This window comes from Rattus norvegicus, chromosome 7 (assembly GCF_036323735.1).
Source record: "Rattus norvegicus strain BN/NHsdMcwi chromosome 7, GRCr8, whole genome shotgun sequence".
Taxonomy (NCBI): Eukaryota; Metazoa; Chordata; class Mammalia; order Rodentia; family Muridae; genus Rattus; species Rattus norvegicus.
The window spans coordinates 46,201,443-46,221,260 of record NC_086025.1 but is presented as its reverse complement, the minus strand read 5'-3'; the positions used below and the strand labels follow the sequence as shown (position 1 = coordinate 46,221,260).

The 19,818-nt window shown below is 36.6% G+C and overlaps 1 protein-coding gene across 7 annotated transcripts in view; it reads left to right on the top strand.

Annotated features, from left to right (window-relative positions):
• Syt1 (synaptotagmin 1) overlaps positions 1-19,818 on the top strand; it is a 544,812-nt gene that overhangs the window by 23,200 nt on the left and 501,794 nt on the right. For 2 of the 7 annotated variants that reach the window (XM_063263062.1, XM_039078497.2), the window contains exon 2: positions 15,991-16,057. The exons of the other annotated variants lie outside the window; for them this stretch is intronic. The gene's annotated coding sequence lies outside the window, so the exon portion shown is untranslated. The remainder of the gene's footprint in view (positions 1-15,990; positions 16,058-19,818) is intronic. 7 annotated transcript variants of the gene reach the window in all.

Here is a 19,818-nt window from a genome sequence, read left to right as displayed (position 1 = left end):
TTCTAGGTCTCTCCAAATTCGCCTCCTCTTTGATGTTATGTTCTCTTTGCAGTGCTTTGGATATATTTATTCTGGTTATGTATCTTAGCTTTGGCTTCGTTTTATTTATGCATTTTTTTGAGACAGTATCTTTCCTGTAGCTCAGGCTGGTCATTAATTTTCTGTGTTGCTGAGAAGGTCCTCGAACACCTGACACTCCCGCCTCTGCCTCCCACTTGCTGGGATTATTGGTGTGTACCACAATGTCCATCTTAATCTTATTATGTATTCATAATTGTGACTTTAATTACTTTTCTCCAGCGAGAAAAGCTCAGTAGCAACTGCTCTCATCCTAGACTCATCCTGGCAGAAGCCAAACCTTATGCCTTCCTAGCTATGTGACATGGAATCTCTACCCTTCTCTCTCACTCTTAGCATTAGTTTCTTCACCAGCAAATGAACATCACAATAATATTATTTGCTACAGAGACTTGTCAGCATTTAATAAGACAGCACCTATTAAATGCTTATCAGAGAGCTGACAATAGTAAGAACTAATTATGAGCTAGTTATTAATATAACAGCTTCCAATGCCAGACAGGAGAAAATAAATACACACGACCCCAGTTGCATGTAGAATCGAAGTGGAATTCCAGGGAATTCAGCTTAGAACTCGTATAGATGGCACATAAAGTGGTTGTTGAATAAGCATAAGAACCTGAGTTCAGATCTCCAACACCACATTTTAAAAAACCAGACTTGCTGCTTCTGTGCATGTTATAATCCTAGTACTGGGGAGACAGAAACAGGTAGGTCCTGGGACTTGCTGGCCAGTCAGCCTAGCCTGCTTGGGGAGTTCTATGCTGAAGGTTGGGGCCTTTGGACAGATGTTAGTTAGAGCCTGAACTCCCATTAAGGAATAGATTAAGTTAAAGGGACTTACTGTGCATCATGATGACTTCACTCACCATGTTATGTAGGTTACATATTTGAAAATTTATGAAGTTACATTTGCATTTCATCACTACAAATTTTAAGTATAGAAAAATGCACATTACCTTGGTTTAGCTATTCCATAACATTTATATATAAAACTATTTATTGCATATTATATACTATACTACATATTATACATTATGCTATGTACTATATTTGTTAAGTAGAGATCATTGGATGATTTAAATGTTCTAAATGTATTCATATGTAATAAAATGTGTATATTGGAAGCATATTTAATTTTGCCAGTTAAAATATTAAAGTTAAAAAGTTAATATGTTAGTTATATTACCCAGAAATGTTAGTAGGTCTTTTCAGTTTCCCCAAAGAATTAAAAACAAAACACACATTAAAAATAGCTATTTATTGAAATGAATTATTCATAATAAAATAGATTCTTTTGAGAAATAAGATCATTTAATTTAAAATGTGAAAAGATAATAAAAGCCTACTCATTAAAGTAATTTATGACATTTAAGATGGTAAGATTAAGTCTTCAAAATTAAATGAAACAACCAAAAAAAGTCTTCAGTTATAATGTTTATTCTGTCAAATGCTTAAAGTAACATAATTTTTGTTTTAGAAGTTACCAAAGAGTTAGTATTTGTGTACCTCCTACCCAATAATGGTACCTTGAAATACAGCATTTTGATTTAAAAAATAAAATGCTGTTACAGAAACATTTTCGTTTTCATTATCATAAATTTTAAATATTTATAATTATGTAAAAGATTTCTCATGTTGATTTGTGTGTTCTGCCAAATTGTAAATATTGTCTGGATATTTGCTGTAGGATACTCAAATGAATGCTTGTGATATACATAAAATACTTGACAGCCAATCCTAAGTCTAACAAAGACAGGAAGACATTAAAGTTAAAGTAACCACCAAGATATTTTCTTCAGATATTGAGACCTACGCTGCAGTACATGGTAGCATCAGTAACTACTTGGATTCCATCTGAACACCTAGACTGAGGACTTCATAAAAATGGCACGTCATAGATGAACAAAAATGGATGCAAGACATGAAAGGCAGGAAGAAACCTCAGGTGTTTAGTGGTCAAGCAGTGGGAGGTTATTGGCTTTTTTTAGTCTTTTTTTTCTCAAGAATAAAATGGAAGTCATTGAACGAGCCTTAAAAGGCAGATGCTGCATAATGCACAGAGACCAGTTTCATATAGAGTCTTTGTGGTGGTTTTAGTGAGAATGTCCCACATAGGCTCATATATTTGAATACTTGGAGTCAGGCTGGTGGAACTGTGTGGGAAGGATTAAGAGGCGTGGCCTTATTGGTGGAGGTTTGTCAACCTGGACAGATTTAAAGGCCCTCCTCACACCTTTCATTCTCCCTGCCTCACAGTGGTGCCTGTGTCTCTTGATGAGAGTGATCAGCTACTGCCGAGCTTGCCAACCTGCTGCCATGACCTCCTTCCTTCCCCAAATGCTAACCCTCTGAAATCATAAGCCTCAAGTTAAATGTTCTCTTTTATGAGTTGTCTTGGTCATGATGTCTTATCACAAATTCTTAGGTACTTTTAGTAACTAAATTAGTCTGAACTGTATGTATAAATGAGTTTGTCTCTGGAAATCCCACTTTACCTCTCAGAAATCCCCTCTGTTCATCTTTGTACCCTAAATATTTGAGGTGGTATTAATATCATGCAGCTCCTTTTTGTGCACTCTGGTGCACTGAGAATGGTATGGTTCTTTCCTGTGCTTTTTCTTACTGCTTGCATTTTGTGAAAAGAACAGGTTGGTCCCACTGCCATCAACACTGAATGTACAGTGTCCCCACTAACGTTACAAAAAAAAACACATAAAAAGACACTTAGAAGAGAGAAGAGGTATATAATAAACAACCAGAAAAACGCCTTTGTGCATATTACATATGTAAATATTATAGTTGCGTTGAATAAAAAAATGAGGTCAGTGAACAAAAGTAACTTTATTATAAAATATTTACTTGTAACTATTCCAGTTTAACCTAAATGTTGTTCTTTATAAGACAATCTTCTGAAACTTAAAATTATGAGCTTAATTGGAAATAACTCAGACATCCACATCAGGAGAGAAAATATCTTCCATTATGATAGTCATAATTTAAGAGTTAATGATATTTCCATTAAGTGCTTATAATACATGTATGAAAGCCATTAACTTTTTACTTAAAATAATTTAATATATGGTATACCTTAAGATATTAAAAATGTGAAAAGAAGTTATCATAATTATTCTTGTTTCTCCTTTTTGAAGGTAAAAGCAGTGATGCTTCATTTACTGTTTGGTACTTTTAAAAGAATATTAAGGAAATTAAAATTCAACCTATAAAACATGCTCTTCTGCAAAATTAGTTCCCGTTACCAAAAATCTTCATTTACAAAATTTTTCTTTCTTCTATCTCAAACTCTTAAATCATATCCACAAGTCCTTTTTTGAATACTTAGTAAACCCATGAATACATTCACAGTTCATTGCAGGCAAACATTTTCGAGGTCTATTTTATTTCAAACTTGCATTTGTTAGACATATATTATAAAATACCCAACAAACACTTTATTTAAAGCCACAACACCATTATGAATAAATTAATCTATGATGCATACCAGCCTTTTTACTTTCATAAATACATCATTTGATTAATATCGAGGCCTATTTTTACCAGTGTACTACTAATGATGGTTTTTAGCTGAAAACAAAAAGTACTTTTCTCTTACTTCAAAGGTACCAACATAAGAATGTACTTATTAGTAATGAGAGTCCTCTGAATAATTAATTGTATTAACTATTGTTCTTGTTGCTGTGATAAAATGTCTTGACAAAAGCAACTTTTACAGAGGAGTTTATTTAGAGGACAGTTCAAGGGTGCAGCCCATCATGGTGGGATTTTGAGGCAGAAGATCCTGTTGTGTCCACAGTCAGGAAGAAGAGAACAATAGTTGCTTTATGCTCAGCTTGCTTCCCCAGATTTATGCTGTCCAACATAACATCCAAGTCTATGAGAGAACTGCCCATGTACAAAGTAAGTCCTCCAGCTTTAATTAAAGTATCCAATCCACAAAATCCTTCACACGCATCAACAAGCTAACAAGGTCTAGCTCAACTCTTAACAGATGTACACAGAAGTTTCATCATGGTTGAGCCTAGATCCTGCAAATATGACATCAACATTAACTGGCGCAGGTAGTTATGTGGTTGGTTTTGTTTTGTTTTTTCCATGAATATTGTTTATGTACAAGGCTTGGATACTATACAGATCAGAAAGAGGGTATCTTCATTATTTGATGAAACCTTGCAAGCCCCCAAAAATGGCAACCTATGATTTTTGTGTAGAAACACAGGTGTGGTATATCCTGATCCTTTAAAAGGAGTCTGATGATAACTGGACACCTATTCAAGGCACATTCCAAACACTGACAATCTCAGTTATAGTCCAGTGAATCTATAAAACTTATTAAGCACTTAGACTGTCTCTGTGTTAGGATAATATATATACATATGTACATACATATGTGTGTATGTATAGTGTGTGTGTATATACATATACATATACATATATATATATATATATATATATATATATATACAAATTACAACTCCAGCTCTTCCACAATTAGCACCGACCCATTATTAAGTAAAGATAAATTTCAAATTTGAAACTTGGAAGTATACTCTTTCCATCTAGAAATACTATGTTACCTAGGAGATGCTATGCCTAGCCTTTAGTGTTCTCTTACATTGTATTAAATAGAGAGTGTGATCACAAATCCTCCAGGGCAGACCTGAAATTACCAAGGTGGAAAGTGAGCCCAAGCATGGAGGCCACTCAGAGCTCCTGCATGGTCTTCCTCATTTACTCCTTGAGAAGACAGAGATTCCAAACTGAAAAGCCCTATATTACCAGCCAATTTCCTAAGGCATCCATAACGCTTGGATGCCAGTGATTGTAGTTTATAAATATTTCCCCTGTGTGGCAAAACGTCCCTGTATTTTGCGCTCCTACTGCAGTGCTGAGTAGGTTATTCGATCTGCTCTCCTCTTTCTCATCTGTGAAATTGAAATAAGCCATGTACTGCTGCATAGCCTTGTTTGGAGATTAGAAGTGCCTTAATAATTACCAGTATTTGGGAGGAAAGGCCTAACAGAAACACTGTTAATGCTTTTCTTTATCATCTCACCTCTCGGGAATTCCTGTAGCAAGCTGAAATAGTTCAATTGGAAATGGTGGCTTAAAAAAAAAAAGAAATGTTGGCTTCTGAATGTTTACCTTCCATTTGTTTGTTTCATCACTGTGTCGAAGACTGACAAACAAACTTAATCTCTATTCTGGAAACTTCCTCGGCCCTCTGATCTTCCCAGAGTCACAGAAAGTAGGATCTGAATGGCTTTAATCCAGTTTGTCTTAGTAATAGACCCACAGTCCATCAAGAAACAAATGCCATTCTATGGCTCTAGTTAAACAGAATTCGTGATTGTTTTTCCCCTCGGGACCACATTGCAACCTCAGCCGACGATGGCAGGCAGCCAGCGGGCTCTGCCAGCTGGCTCATTGCTGTTCTCTGGGTTTTGGAGAACAGAAGCACAGATATTTTTGATCCTGCAGGCGAATTCAAGCATGATTTACAAAGAAAAAGCAAAACTTTGACAGTGATTTCACGTGGAGGGGAAATAGGATTTTAACATCACACATTACTGCTGTTCCTTAGCATCTGTCTCTTCAAGTGGTCCCAGGCCAACTGTCTGGTTGAACTGGACATTTATAACAGATCACCTTCCCCAAGAGTTGATTCCAAGTCTATGAGAGGGATACAACGACATGACTTTTAATACGGCAATATTTCGTTCACCTTGCTTTGAGCTATCTCTTTAATCCCTTTCCATGATGGAATACAATATACCTAGAATTTACTTGACCTTTATTGATTATTGATGGCTTGGACTTAGCCAGTTCTTCTGTAATATTTTTATAAATAATAACCAGCACAAGAACCTCCTGTCCACTGTATAGAACCACTTTTAAATAAGATGTAAGATTAAATGTTATCACTGAGCTCTTTTCATAGTGAGGATTACTGGTAAGTTTCTTTTAAGTGCCTCTTTTGTTGGGGGCTCGACCCTGTCCTTAAAGTATCCTGGTGAAACTAGAATAGTGCCTGGCACAGAGTGAAAAACATTCAAGGCAGTGCACAGTGTGACACATAAATATAAACATCTAAGCAATACAGAACGTTGGTTAGAGGAATTGCAAGCAAAAAGTAACTACAAAGTGGGCAAGTGGGCAAAAATGCTTTCTCAGAAATCTGTATGATAATGTCTATATATGATTTTTTAAATCAATGTTAGGTATAATTTAAGTATTGAAGGTAGATGCCATCTATTTAAACTGCAGGTTTTAAACTGTATTGTGACATGTTAATATTTTCCCTCTTAGATGATTGTGTGTGTGTGTGTGTGTGTGTGTGTGTGTGTGTGTGTGTGTGTGTGTGTGTGTCTTATTCAAGAAGTTTTTTTTTTTGGAAACTTAATGCCTATCTTAAAAGAGAGGAATGAATACATAAAATGTGGTATATCTACACAATGGAATATCCCTCAGCTATTAAAAACAATGACTTCATGAAATTCAGAGGCAAATGGATGGAACTAGAAAGTATTATCCTGAGTGAGGTAACCCAATCACAAAGAGCACACATGGTATACACTCACTAGTAAGTGGATATTAGCCCAAAAGCTCAGAATACCCAAGAAACAATCCACAGACCATGTGAAGCTCAAGAAGAAGGAAGACCAAAGTGTGGATGCTTCAGTCCTTCTTAGAAGGGGGGACAAAAATATTCATAGGAGGAGATACAGAGACAGAGTTTGGAGGAGAGGCTGAAGGAATGGACATTCAGAGCCTGCCCCAACTGGGGATTCAGCCCATATACATACAGCTACCAAACCCAGACAATATTGATGAAGCTAAGAAGTGGATGCTAAGGGGAGCCTGACATAGCTGTCTCCTGAGAGGCTCTGCCAGAGCATGACAAATACAAAGGCAAGGAGTACTCACAGCCAAACATTGAACTGAGAATGGGGTCCCCAATGGAGGAATTAGAGAAATGACTGAAGGGGCTGAAGGGATTTGCAACCCCACAAGAACAACACTACCAACCAACCAGAGCTCTCAGGGACTAAATCACTATCCAAAGAGTACACATGGACAGACTCATGGTTTCAGCTGCATATGTAGCAGACGATGGCCTTGTTGGGCACCAATGTGAGAAGCCCTTGGTCCTGCCAAGGCTGGACCTTCCAGTGTAAGGGAATGTCAGGGCAAGGAGGTGGGAAATGGTGGGTGGATGGATGGGGGAGCACCCTCATTAGAAGAATGGGGAGGGGGAGGGGATAAGGGGTTTGTGGATGGGAAACCAGGAAAGGGGATCACATTTAAAGTATAAATTAAAAAATATCCAATAAAAAATCAAGTTCTTTGTTTAATATATAATATTAGTATAATTGATATTTCCGAGTTTTTTAAAACATTGTGTGAAACATTTCTTCAGATATACTTTGCATACTTTATATTTTAATACTATTTTAGTGAAAGTACAAAATACTTTTTATTTTATTTGCTCCCACAGACCAAACTAGAACTGATGTATGTTGGGTAAGCTCTCTGCCATTAAGCTACACCACCACATCCTCCCAAGTAATTTTATCAATGGATTAATTTACAGACAAGATAAAGGATTTTATAATATAAAGACCATTTGGAGAGAATTCCTTGTTTTGGTTCTAAAATTGAGTGTGCCTCCTAGTTTTTTTTTTTTAATGTAAGTTGTGTTTGAAACACAAGCTAAGAATTATATGAGAAGCCAGTTCTCTAATACAGATTTAAAATAGCACCAATTCAGTGTCAAAAGCAAGAACAAATACAAGTATTATGAAGCATATTAATGAAGTGGGCAGTTATGAAAGTTGCTAGTAGACACATGCATGCAGATGACTAAGAAGGCTGTACCAAGATAGCTGTGATTCCATGACTTCTTGGAAAGATAACTATGTTGATGGGGATAAATCACTGAAATATGCTTACTTATATAATTTTTTTATTTAACAAATGTTTAAATCAGTTCTATTCCTCTCTACTGTTGCTAAGACTGGATTTATAAACCAGCTATATATTTATAAGCACCTATGCTCTTGAAACTTATATTCATGAGAAGACAGATATTAATACCTAAGTAGACATGGTAAAATCAGCTGTATTAGTCTGTACAAAGAAAAAATGGATTGGATAGAGCATGACATGGTGCCGAGATTAAGTTTAGATTAGAATCCAGGGAGCCATCTTTGTAGAGACACAGCAATTGGAAGATCTCATGTCCTCCTCTCAATGAAGTGAACTACAGAGGTCCCAAAAGAGATATGATCATGGGATTTTGCTGAAGTTGGAAAGAAAGCAGGTTTGAATAGAACTGTGGCATGTGCCTCGTGGTGGTGGTGGTGGTGGTGGTGGTAGTGGTGGTGGTGGTGGTGGTGGTGGTAGTGGTATGGTAGGTGCATGCTTTAATACCAGCTCTTATGAGGCAAAGGCAGGTAAATCTCTGAGTTTGAGGTCAGCCTGTCTGCAGAGCAATTTCCAGGACAGCCAGGGCTACGTAGAACTTGGGCATTAGATAAATGTGCAGAGAACAGGTGCACATCATGTATTTCCTTCTCTAGCTCTTGAATCTAGTAAATATAGTAAACATTATATTTAAACCCCTGAGAAGTTCAAATAAGATTGAAAACAAAGAAAGGCAGACCAGACACTAAGTGAAATGGAGAATTGCAAACCACCTAGAGGCAGGATGCTACTTACATTTTAGAAAGCTCAACTGTGTAAAAAACATTAATTGCTCTTTTGTTCTTATAGTAATGTGAATTTTGGTCTTTGTTGGTGATGCAGTCCTGTCTCTTAATTTAAATACTCGACACTGTCAAATGTGCATATAATTTTAATGGGTTTTTTGAGAGCACTAGAAGGCAATTAAAATCACTTGACATAATATTTTCCTTTTTCATTCTATTTCATGAATGCAATTTTAAGTTCCTTTATGAGATATTTCTATTAAACAATACCTAACTTTTTTATTCTGTGTCTTTTCTACACAAAACTTCTCATGATATTTTAAAAGTGTGTATATATGTTTCTCTATCTAATTGATATTGAATCACAAATATTTTTATGAAGATTAAAAATTAACTATTTTCTAGAAACATTCATTTCAAATTAAATGTGGGCCTCTTGGAAGAAGTTTTGCCTGAACGAGAGCAGTCGTCTATGATTGATGAAGATTTAGTGTCGATTACTGAATCTGAGATTTTTACTTTGGTGTGGTATTTTCCTTTTTCTTCATTTTCTAGACATGAATATCTGCCAAGTAAACACTATATTTAAACCCCTGAGAAGTTCAAATGAGATTGGAGACAGCAAAGGGAGTTCTTTTATATTTCAATATCCTCTGTAATTAACATTTCTGTCCCAGTATTAAGAAAACTAAGCTTTGCCTGCTTTTGATTTTCATTTCAGTGGTTGAGGCCATTATTATTTGTGTGAAAGGACAATCTAGCTGTTAATAGTAACACAAGTGTAAATTGGAGAGTAATTGGAAGAGATAATTTGTTGTTATGAAAACATGTCCAAATATTTGTTCATGTAGTTGTCAAAAAATGGTGAAAGACCAAGCAGTGTTCCTCCTAGACACCCACCACATTCTTGAGGGCCTGTCTTCCACATATCCACGTGATCAAAATCTATGACATGGCATTTAAAACGGAGCACACTCTTAGTAGGAAGAAGAAATATGGGTGGGTCCTTCTAAGCACGTTCTTCCTTGAGAGAATCTGAATGCTTTGCCAGACCTCTAGTCCCTAAGACCATATAAGATGCTTAAGCCTTAATATTATGTGTATGTTAATAGCCACTGATTCTAAACATGAAAATACATATGTTTAGACAGATTGTTAAAGTTTCAATTAAAGGCAAGCTCAATAAGTGGAGTGCATCTCAGGGCATCTCTATTTACTCTGTATAAGGAAAATAGTATGTAGGGGTTTATGTAGACATCGTCTAGAGTATGTGTTTCTTGTAAACCAGTAGTTCTCAGCCTAAAGGTTGAGACACCAAAGAGGCCATATACCAGATACCATGCATATCAGGTATTTACATTACAATTCATAATAGTAGCAAAATTACAGATAAAAGGGGCAACAAAATGATAGAGTGGCTGCAGGGCTGGTAGACACAACATGAAGAACTGTGTTAAAGTGTTGTATCATTAGGAAGACTGAGAACCACCGTTAGAGACAATAAAGTAAAGCTTGAGTTACAGCTTCCTGGGAGAACACTAGCTAGTATGAGCCAGGTCCTAAGTTTGATCCCCAATACTACAAAAATAGACGGTAATAGAGTTGTAGAGTGTTTAAATTATGGAAAAATGAAAATAATTTATTAGTTATAATAGGTGCTACTAAATAATATCCTTAAAAACACCCAAGATTATTGTGTTTTTCCTAAGACTTGTTTTTCTAGACAGTGCAAGACCATCCATTGGGGCAGACTAAATATGCTGAATAGAGATATACTCAATTATATTGAAGGTAGACAAGAAATTATTTTCCATTTGTGTGGCCATTTTCACATGAGTAGTGAAATAAAAAGTAATTTGATGGTTGCCAATTGCAATGGTGATGAAATCCTGACCCCTTAGAAAGTCAACACTCTGTTACCTGGCAGTAGACAGGAGACATGTAGTCTACTCGGACAGACACCATCTGCTGTTTTGAATTTCAGTTGGACGTACCCGATATGCTGGTCCCGAAAGCCATTTGTGGGAGTATACCATCGAGTAGGGACCATCAATTGTGATCTCACTATTCAGCTCAGCTTACAGTTTCTGAACGCTCACTCAGAAAGTCAGCTACATTTGGCCACAGGGGTACAGAGTGAATTCTGTACAGTTCTAAATGTAGAAAACTGGCAAAAGTCATTTCAATTATATCTGATAGGAAATCAGTATATATGTTCAAAACTGCCATTAAAAATTTTAAATGTCAAATGGGAACTCCTCCTTCACAGTCAGTTTTGGTACTTTTCGTTTGTTTGATTTAAAAAAGAAAAAATAAAAACAAGCCCTTTCCTCCACGAGTTCCTTCAGTCATAGTGCATTCTCACAGAACCTAAGCCATGATGTGGAGAAGCAGCATGCCTCATGTGCCCCAGCAGTCAGCTTCTTTCTGACTCTGTCCAGGGTGGAAAAATGTTCAGTCTAAAATTCACATTACATGCAGATCAGCATCAAACACAGAGGAGCTTCCTTTGCTTAGAAACTCTTTAAAAGAAAAGGCTAGCAGATATTTTGATGGGCATTTGCAGGGAAAATATCAATATCCCTTGCTAAGAAGAGACAGGACACATTCAGTTATATTTTATGAATAGTGGCATGTGAATTGTAATCTTCAATACATAAGACTATGCAAAGGCGTGCGTCTCTTGTCCTAAGAAGGCCTGATATGACTTGCCACATCAGACTTTATATGTGACCATTTTAGTTACCTTGACTTTATAATCAAATTGGGTTTAGAAATAGTTTTATTAGAAACTTTTGATTTAATTGGTTTTCTTTTTACCTAATAAGTGCTTAGAAGCTTCTTTCTTAAGAAATTATATAATATATATAATATATATTATACATACATTATATATATATACATATACATATACATATATACATATATACATATATACATATATACATATATACATATATACATATATACATATATACATATATACATATATACATATATACATATATACATATATACATATATACATATATACATATATACATATATACATATATACATATATACATATATACATATATACATATATATATATATGTATATATATATCCTGTAGCTGTCCTCAGACACACCAACCATGTGGTTGCTGGGAATTGAACTCAGGACCTTTGGAAGAGCAGTCAGTACTCTTAACCACTAAGCTACATCTCCAGCCCCTCATTTTCTTTTTAAAGATATTTGATGAGCTTTAATACCGTTTTTAAACTCTTGGGTCATGGTGTTCATTATAGTTCAAATCCTAGAACTGGGAGGGCAGACATTGAATTGAGTCATCTGCCGAGTTAGAAGTCTCATACAAATCTGGCAGATTATTTCTCAGTTTTTGCCTGAACAAATGAAAGTCATTCTTTTGTATTCTAATCAAAATTTAATTTAAAAAAAGCACAGGGCTATGCAGTGAAAACTATGTAAATAGTTTTGGTGGCACACACCTGGAATCCCTGTGAGGATGGATCAAGAGAATCACAGCTCTGAGGATAACTTGGGCTACCTAACAGAATCTTCCTCAAAAACAAACCGACAAGAATGCTGTAGCATATAACCCACACATTAAATTCTAATATGGAGCAAAAATATCGCAATTGTATGTGAAGCAGGACTGAAGATGTATTCTTCATGGCCCCTAACCTGTGGGGTACTCATACTTTATAAACACTCATGAAGGTTTTCTCCCCTGGATCAAGACAAGAATGCCAAAGTGTGACTGAGGAGTACTCCTCATTTAAAGGAATCTGAGGAAACTGAAGGGCTGTTTTAGCACATGTTTGTTACAAAGAGTGGAGAGAGTCATGGGATAATTAAGAAATCTCTTATTTTACTTGTTTTTGTTCTTAGCAAGTATGATTATGAATGCTGCTTCTTTCCAATATGAGGCTTGTTTAATTTGCATATTAAACTCTTAAAATTTACTAAGATGTGTGTGTGTGTGTGTGTGTGTGTGTGATCACTACTCCCACAAAGTTCTCATGACTGCACTATTGCCACTTATCTGAATATATGCATAGCCAACAGGACAGGAAACAATGTAGAATAAAAAAGATGTATCGACTCATAAATGGTTAGTCAAACTTTTAGCAAACAGCCATAAATACCTGTCCAGTTTCAAATTTTATGTGTTGAAGGACTGTTAGTGAACAGAAAAGTATGTTTGTCCACCTGGAACTTATATCCTAAAAATATAGAAGACATGTGCACACACATACACACACACACACACACACACACACACACACACACACACACAACCACACACGCACATGGGCACGCACAACTGCATGTGCCTGTGCACACACATAACCACACATGGGCGCGTGGGCACGTGTGTGTCTGCACGCATACACACATACACACACATACACATGAAAGCATAAGATATTCAGCACATAAGATTGTATAGAAATACAGGGAAAAGTCTATGGCCAGTATCAGAATGAATAAGCTACCACTGCCATTATTGAGGCAGTCCAGAAGGTTTGAGAGGTAAGCCTGGAAGCTCTAAGCTCCTGTGAGACTTAGGTAGAGAATTTGTTCAGCCTCCTGAAATAGGTTATGGACAGACAGACTGGAAGCATCCTGTCAGAGGACTTAAGAGCATTCCTCCCCAAGGAAGGCAGTATTATAGGCTCCATCTTCATTCTGCCACGAGCGCATTGTTCCTAGCTGGATATATTGATGACTCTGTCATTTCATTTCAACATGTCATCACTAAAACATTGATTCTGGAGCATGTCACGCCATAATGAAGATTTCAAACCTGCACATGAAAAGTTTAACTTCTACTACCTTCATAATTCCTACTTGTATTGTATTTTACTGTAATTATTTAACAATTACTTTCCTATTCTGATTAACTTAAATATGAAGTCAGGGTAAAATGTGCCTTACCAAGGGAAATCACCATTGAAGGCAGTCATTGGCTCTGGTTCTAGGTAGCTGTTTGATGCAGTCTTCTTCTTAAAACCATACAACAGTCCTGTAGGCTGGATGTCACAAACTCATTTGCAGTAAGACCATAAATGATGTATGCAAAATCTGCAGACGTCTGAATCCAAAGTCATTATTTATTCTCTGTGCAAAAAAAAATAGTTATTGTTACGTTTTACATGCAACAGGGAAAAAATGACAAGGTTACAGAAAAAGGCATTAAACCATTTGATGTTGTGAGACGAATTGGTGTCTTAGTTCATTAAAGCATCCAGTTCTCTGTGGAAAGTACAAATGAGAGACTTTGTTGGGCAATGCTGAAGTTAGATGTTGATGCTGAGGGATTTGTGCCCTCAAAGTAGTCTCCCCCCCACCCCAAGAAGTTTCGTAGTTATTAGAGCATTAAATGCTAAATTCTGCTTTTATGTACTGATGGAAGTCTCAAAAGATGAGCTGTCTGAAGGCAAACTATAAAATGCCATATGTAGTTAGGTCAAACAGTCTAATCTGCCTCCCAGTTATTACTGTCACCAAGCTGCTTTTTATTTTGTCAAGTGAAATAAAAATGTGAGGCTGCCAGTGCCTTACAACCAGAAAAACATCATCAAACCACACGTTCCTGAATTTCATAGACCCAAAGTATTAGGAGCCCTGCCCATACAAAAACATTGATCCCATTCTCCACTCTGTGTATCAGAGGAATGACTTATTGTAATTAGCTCTCAGTTATAGAAGGGAGAAAATCTTTCCTCCAAACCGCTTTTACCATCTGAAATCAGAATTGCTTACCCAGCAGGCCCTGTTGCTGCCTGGAAAAATATGCAAATCGTGTTTCCTGCCAAAAGGTCAAAATAATTAATTGAATTGGTTAGTAAGAAAAACATTCACATTTCACAATAGTCTTATTTTTTTAAACTCCCCTTTCTCTCATCTCCCTGTTTACATGATAAAGGACACACATACCTTTGTGTAACCAATTGTCATATAGTTATATGTCTGTGTGAATTTATTGTGCCTCTGGCAAAACACAGAAACTCAAGGAAAAGAATCTTTCAAGGATTCTCTAGGTTTCAAAACTAACCTTTAGTGGGTAGAAGTTGAGCTAAGAGGAAATCATTTTATGACTACTAAGCTCCATTTCTTTATCAATAATCTTCAAACTTCTGTAAGAATTTTCTTTCCAGTCAATTAATGTGCATGGGATGTCTATTTCTATATACAGCAGATACTTCTAATTACACGGTATTAGTGAAATGATCATCGTAAACTTGCAGAGCCTAAAGCTAGATGTGTTTTCTTTGAGGACTAGTCATATTACTAAAAATAATGTCGTTTTAAGAATACATGGCACAACTCCAGAAAGACCCATCAATTATCCCTGCCAAACTCTGTGATTTAAGACAGAACAGAATTCCAAGGTCGCCTCTTAGATGAGAATGTGATCCAATCATTCTGTTCTACTGGTCCGAACTGAAAAGCCAAGATTTATCCCTAGTCACTAAGATGCAAATTGCCACATCCCATTGGGTGTTGAAACATTTCCAATTAATCTTAGCTTAGAAGCCCATTTTATAAACGAAGCAGCCTCAACGAAATGCTATTCAAATGGCCGAAGGAAACACAAAGTGGTTAAGGGTCTGGAAAAGACACAGTCCATCTACTGTCTTCGTCTGTGTCAGAAATCTCTTCAGTGAGCAGCTAGTTTCTATTTTGGTTTGCCTTCTTCGTGAGTCAGTTTTGTTGCTGTACTTGGGGATTGAAAACACCTAGATAACCATCTCTTTTGCACACACCCACGAGAATCCATTGAAAATCAGATCACAATTTACTTATGTAAGATTAAGGGCTTTTCATCAACCAAAGATTTATAATCCTGACAGGACAAGGAGAACTTTCGAATTGCATGTTATGTCTAATGTACATCTTTTTGGTCCAACACTAACCCAGTACATTACAATGCCATTTTCCTCTATGCCCCATAAGCACTCCACACTCTTGTTAACATTTCCATTAACTTCCTTAACTATGATTAGTCTTAAGTAAGTGTGTAATTAGTTTAGTGCCTTCATTTTATCAGACTTTTTTTTAATGAATGATCATTCAGGATGAGTTGTTTTTCTTTATTTGTTTTCTTTTTAAAAAGATACATGTACCATTTTATAATCCTGAATTTATAGAATAAATACTTTTTCATTTTCAGGTGATTAATTTTTTTACATAAAGCTTTGCAAGATTGAAAACAGTGGATCTGTGAAGCAGAACTTTATGTGAGTTTTCACTCCCAAGAGCTGTACTCCAGTGTTTTGTTTCATTTTGTGCTATGCGTGGGAGGCGATGGGGGTGTGTGGTACCAGCACTAGAGACATCATTTCATTGTGTAGCCCTGACTTATTTGGAACTCACAATGCAGGTCAGTCTGGCCTTGAACTCATGGGCAAAACATCTTCCTCCACTGTGATTATAGATATGTACCGTTGTAACAGGCTCCAACATTCTTATGCTCAAGAAAGACATAAAATTCTAAAAGTACTGTCAAGTAGCAAGTCAAGTGAGTACTAATTTCAGAAGGACTCTGTACAATGAGAAGAACTAATGCTTATACATTCTGCATGTGTGAAACATATAAGCACAGAATGTGACCTCAAATAATTATAATACAAACTTAATTTTTTGAGTTAATGGTAGTGGAAGGACAAAGTCTGAGCCATGTTCTGGGCACTGAGGATGCAAAGCAATCATATACAGTCTTCTCCTTTGTGAAGGCTTCAAGAACTTAGTATCCTTTAAAAAGGGACAATGTAGCACTTAGTTTTAGCTCCCAAGACTATGCATTGCCCACATGTGACTAGTGCTTACTGAATGAGCTAATATAATAAATAAGTAAACTAGAATATAGTCCAGATTTCAACTGCATTCTTACAGTGACAAAATAAGATACTTTTGTCCCTTCAAATTGAAATTTAGTTATCCTAAATCAGTTATATGGCATGACTTTTGGATACATTAAATACATTCGATGATTCTCTACAATTAAATATCAATATTTTAAAGCCCCGATATAGCCCTTTAAATCAGTTATTACTCAACCAGGCAACTTTAAAAAGGGAAATGTGAAAAGAATTATTTTTCAGAAGTATATTTGCATACAAACAAGAATCACTGAGACAAGCATGTGTAGGAAACATATGTATGTAAAACATTCAATTAACATAGTAAGGTTCTAAAGATAACACATTACAGTATATAGAATACCTTGATGTTCATTTGAAGTAACCCTCTTTTGTCCAATCAAATGAAAGACATTCAGAGATCCTATTGGGTCCCCCAATGCCGCCTCTGCTCCCACCATCTTTTACTGAAAATATTTCTTTTTTTCCCTTACATAATATGCCCTACCTTTGGTATCCCTCAACTCCCCTCAGTTCCTCTCCCACTGCACATTTTATCTGGATCCCTTCCCTTCCTGTCTCTTATTAATAAGCAGAGAGGCTTCTAAGTTTTAATAATAAAAATATGGTATAATAAAATAAAATATGAGATAATGCAAAAAAGTAAAAACATTAAAATTGTAGAAAGCAAACAAACAGATGTAAAAGAGGCCAAGAAGAAGGCACAAGAATTAGACCACACCTGTTTTCACACTCAGGAATCCCATAAACACTAAACTGGACATCATGATACACACACACACACACACACACACACACACACACACACACACCTGGTACAGAATTGTGAAGGCCCTGTACTTACTGCCTTGGATTTTGTTTTGATCATCTTTATTTTGAGGGACTTGTTTTCTTGGTTTCCTCCATCGCATCTTGCTTTTAAACCAGCCCTGCCTTCTCTTTCCTGAGCCCTAAGAGGAAGGATTTGGTAGAGTCTTCCCGTATGTCTATGTGTCCCAAGGTCTTATACTCTCTACACTGTCTTGCTGCTAGTCTCTGTATTTGTTTGCACCTGTTGCAGAAGGCAGGTTCTCTGATGATGGCTGAGCTAGACACTCATCTATGTGTATCGAGAATGTTCTTAGGAGTCATTTTCTTCTTGGTTATTATTATCAGCAGTGGCAGCAGCAGCAGCATTATTTCAGACAAGTAGTATTCATTTTTAACCTTAGGTCTCTGGGATATTTAATCTCAGCTTCTTGACACTCAAGGAACATCAGGAATGGATTCCATCTTAAGTCAAATCAGATACGAGTTGGATACTCCCACAAGCAATGTGCTACCACTGCACCATCATATCTTGTATACGTTATAGGCTGAAGGGTTTGTGGCTGGGTTGGTGTTCACATTTCTCTTTTGGTATCGTGCAGAGTTCCTTCCTCTACCAAAGACACTTTACTGAACTGAAGGCTCTATGTAGGCAATAAGTTGACTTCTCCATGTTCAATGAGTTGTGTAAGTACTGACTTCAACAAAGGGGTCATGAGGTCAGTTTCTGGAAAGTAAACTATAGTCTCAGCACAGCCTGACTTGTTTGGGATTTCTATGAGACTGCTTTGGCCAACAACTCAATTAGATGTAAGCCAATCCCAGTCCTGGAGGCTTCATTGATGCCGAGATGGTCCAGATGGGACTTTGTGTCCTCTATGATTTGCAATCTTATTTAGATTGCTTTCATGTATGAATAGTTAGGAAGCTTCTACTGTGTTAGGTTTCCATACCAACCCTCCAGTGTCTCTTAATTTTATGTCTCTCCCTCTATTCCCTTCTTTTCCTCTCCCCTCCAACTCCTCACTTAATCCTCCTTTTCAGAATCCTCCCTCTGTCCAAATCTATTTCCTTTCCCGATGAAACCTACCCACCTCCCTAGTCACTCTATATCTAACCACTGAGGTCCTACAAATTGTAGGTTGGTAATCATTGATTTAACAGGTAATATTCACAGATAAGTGAATTCATGCCTCTCATGTATGAGTCTGAGATACTTCACTCAGTATGAATGTTTTCTAGTTCAATCCATTTACCTGTGAATGTTTCATGGCTGAGTAATATTCCATTATATAAATATATCACATTTACATTACCCATCTATTAAGGAACATCTAGGGTTTTTTTCCTATTTCTGTCTATCATAAAGAGAGCAGGAATGGACAAAGTTGAACAAGTGTCTGTGTAGTAATATGAAGCATCCTTTGAGTCTATGCCCGAGAGTGATTTAGCTGGATTTTGAGGTAAATTGATTTTTATCTTCCCAAGGAACCACCACATTGATTTCACACTGACTCAACAAGCTTACAGCTCCAACAACAATGAAGGAGTATTCCAGTTACTACACATCCTCACCAGCGTGGGCTGAAACGAGTTTTATTGATCTCATTCATTCTGGGTGTTGTAAAAATAAGTCATAAAGTATTTTTGACTTGCATTTCCCTAAAAGAAAGATGATGAATATTTCTTTAAGTGTTCCTCAGCCACTTAAGTTTCCTCTTTTGAGAATTCTTTGTTTAGATATGAAGTTAAAATAGATACTATTTAAAGTTGGTTTTATTTCCTCCATCTATTGTGACCAAAAGTTTTGCTGAGTATGGTAGTTGAAGCAGGATTCTCTAGTCTCTTGAAGTATGTTTGGCCTCTGGTATAAAACAGTAAACAACTCTGGCCAGGGAAGAAAGTAGGCTCACTGCGTATCTTGACTTCATCTAGAGCTCCCCTCAAATCAATCCTGGAGTCTTATGCTATCTTTGTCGTAGACCATGTACTTTAGCCTCTCTCCATCGCCATCCCTTTTCCAAATGTTCATACACATCTTCCCTTTCAAATTTCATTCCTCCAATTCATTGCTTTATCTCAGCCCCTAACTTCAACAGGCATTCCCTGGGAACAGAAAGGCCAGTTCAGAGAGAGAAGTAGGTACCTAATTACAGACCTTCATCTTTCCCTCCATTTCTTTAAATCCAATCGCCTGGTCTCATATCAAATCCTGCATCAGTCAACATGGTTCTAACAGGACTCTACAGATTCTGGTGGAACACTTGCTTTCCTCTTCCTGTAGATCCTCTCAGTTCCCCTTCCTAGCCCAC